Source organism: Neltuma alba, unplaced genomic scaffold, assembly GCF_004799145.2.
Source record: "Neltuma alba isolate B1F8T4 unplaced genomic scaffold, ASM479914v2 tig00010205_pilon, whole genome shotgun sequence".
Lineage (NCBI taxonomy): Eukaryota > Viridiplantae > Streptophyta > Magnoliopsida > Fabales > Fabaceae > Neltuma > Neltuma alba.
The window spans coordinates 119876-123367 of record NW_021635142.1 but is presented as its reverse complement, the minus strand read 5'-3'; positions in this window follow the sequence as shown (position 1 = coordinate 123367).

Below are 3492 nucleotides of genomic sequence, written 5' to 3'. Positions count from 1 at the left end.
TTTTTTCATCTTGCATGCTATCATTCCAACATACTATTGAACATTTCCATATATTATCATACTCATTCATACATGCCAACATTATTATTCCTCGTTACATAACATTATGGACATGTTCATTATATATATATCATAACATAAGATAACATAATACAATTTCTTAAATTTTTCTCTTCTTCCTGATTCTATACCTTGCCAATTCTCTTCCTTACTCATGACACCTATTATGGGTGGTTAGAGGAGGGTGAGATTTCAGAAAATCTTAATAGCAAACAATAACTACCAAAACATACAAGGCAAGCTTGACATTCTTAACATGCTTGCAACTTAACATCTTTATAATATAATGACATGTTTGAAAATTATGAAGCATTTATCATAAAACACATAGGTCTATCACATACTTTAAACATATTCACATTCAAAATGCATGAGTTCATAAAACCACATAAACATACAAACATGCCATACATGCAAGCAAATACTAAAAATATAATAGTAGGATAAAGTTTGCTATCTTTAGCCTTCTACATTCAATCTTCCCTCTTGCTCCATTTGCTTCCAACCATCAAGGTTGCTTGATCACCCTTTCCAATGTCACATGGCCCTAATCACATTAGCACCTCATTTATTTATTTATTAGAGCCATGAAATCAATGACATTCACACTCTGATCTTTAACATACTTTAACTTTTAACTTTTGAGCTTCGATTCCAAGCTTTCTAAAATTAATTTCACCTGCTATTCCCATATAATTTTGCATTCAGAATCCATTTCCAAGCTCAAATCAAAACAAAATTCAACCCATTCCCCTTCATCTAGACATGGTCGAATACATAGGGGTTTTAGAGTAAAATTTCGTTTTCAATTTCAATGCTTCCACACTTGCTTTCTCACATTTATCCCACATCATTTCTTTTATTTTAAACAAATTGAAAGCATCAAAATCATCAAATTCTAGCCCTAACATCATCCCTAAGTCTGGCCAAAATTCTTATGAAATTAGGAAAAGTTGGATTTTTTCCAATTTCGTCATAAAACCACTTGATACTTACTATTTTTTCCTCTTAATTGTTAATCTAAAATCATCAATCATTTTCATGGATTAAACATAATTGGATAGCATATCATCTTATGATTTCCTGCTTCTAAATCTCATCAAAAACCATAGCCACGCTTAACAAGACAAATAGCACCATAAATTATACAAACCACAACCATACCTTGTCTTAAAACTTGGTCTTGCATGGAACTTTGAGCTCTTCCTCTTTCTCTCTTCCTCTTTCTCTTATTTTTTCCTTAAACTCAAGAGCAAAACCTTTCCTCCATATTTTTTCTTTTTTTCACTGAAATTATTTGAATTAAGGGGTACTTATAGACAAATTTTTAGCTTAGATGTCCTATTTTGTCCTTAAAGTTGCTTGAAATTACAAAGATCTTGTAGCTTGATCTCTTACCATCCACTCAAGCCTCTTTCCAATCCCTTGCTATGCCACTTGATCGCTTGCCACATATCATGCCACTTAATGCATATGTGATCATAAAATAATATTTTATTATAATTTAATTTCTTTTTATTATACCTATAGACAAATTATATAATTTCTTCCATGTCCCCTAATTAAATTATCATTAAAATAGGGGGAAATTGGTGCCCCCTCTCACCCTTAACTATTTATCCACCTATTTTATAATTTTACTCTGTATTAGTTACTTTTTTGGGTTCTAACTTACCCAGTAATACCCAAACATGTTCTGGCACCCTTTTGTTAGGATTAAGGTTTTGATGATAACAAAGTAAGAAATTTGTGTTACAGTATGTTGATCGATCAAGGACTTATCGATAAACTGATAGATAATATCTCTGTTCAATAAAGTAACTTAGTAGAAACTTTGATCGATAACTTGTTAAATAATGTATTGATCGATCATTATTAACTTAGTCGTGTATGAAAGTCTGGAGTAAATTATCAATCACTTGATCGATAATCAAGATGATCGAACATCTGTCGAATAAAGGGATACAAATCTGATAGGCATTTATCAATCACATGATCGATAAACAGATTATCGATGAGAAGACAGATTAATGGTAATGCGCTCTACTCATTCTATGTTTTGCTTTAGTCACCATTTATCGATAATATAATCGAACATTGCTTCACAACTCTGCGTACAGGTAATTATTTCAGTAGCTTATCGATCACCTGATCGATCAGCAAATTATTGATCACTTGATCAATAATCAGTACATCATTATTAAATCATGGCTCTTCGATCACCGGATCGATAATCAGATTATCGATAATATTATCGATCATCGCACTTCATGTTTACCTTGCTTTCACAAAACATGATCGATAAATTAGTTCTTTGATTTTACAAGAATAAACTCTTTATCAATAACATGATCGATCATTTATTAATCGATCACCTATTCGATCAACCTACGTAGCCTGTGTTTTCACTGAATATACTTTTGCTTAATGTTTATCGATAAGGTTATCCATCATCTATTTATCGATAATGTGTTCAAAACTTAGTGCTTCAAAATTTATTTCTATAACACTTTGATTATCGATAACCTGATCGATCAACAAGTGTTCAATCACTTGTTCGATCATGAGGCGATTTCAGTTTAAACTTTTAACTAGTCTTGATGTTTCTTAAAATTTATCATCTATTTCATTCGAGCTTTTCTCAGCCTTCATAATTGTCTTAATTCACTATTTAAAGAGTTTCAAGATCAAAAGTGACCTTGATCTTCTTTTTCTATGTATACTAGTATGATGTCACGATTTCCTTTTATCGATCACTTGATCAATAAACTTAGTTATCTGTTTCAAAAGCTCTTACTATGAATAATCGATAACCTGATCGATCAAGCAGTAATCGATCATCACTTCGATCAAGCATGATCATTTATTACTCAGCATATTTAACAACTGATTGAATCCAACCGTAAACTATGAATGTTCATTTTATCATTTTTTCAGTTCTACTTTTGATCTTACTCTGCAGAAAAACTTATTGAATCAATGTATTATTGCACATTACGAAGAAAAACCCAACGGCTCTCTGACGATTGTCCAAGTAGCCTGTAACCTACTTTGTCAGAAGCATTGATGGCGGAAACTGTTGCAACTAGGAAAATACGCAACCGGACTCTCAATGGCTAGAAGCTCTTCTGTCTAACAGTTACTAAACTACCTCGACTATAAAAGGCGCGAAGAAGCATTAAATGAATAGATTGAATATGCGAGCTACCCTCTATTGATTATTTATTGTTGCATTCAATACTCTGTTCTTCCATGCACTGAGCTTCAGTAATTATCATTTATTCACTCTGTAAGAGAGTTTACATTGTCATCATTAATCATGTCTTGTGTGATACTCAAGAGTGTGGACTCTTGAGTGAGTTTGTAACTTTAAGGGAAGTAAGAGGGAGTGATTGAGAGTATCAATTACTGTACTGAGGCACCAAGAGCCCG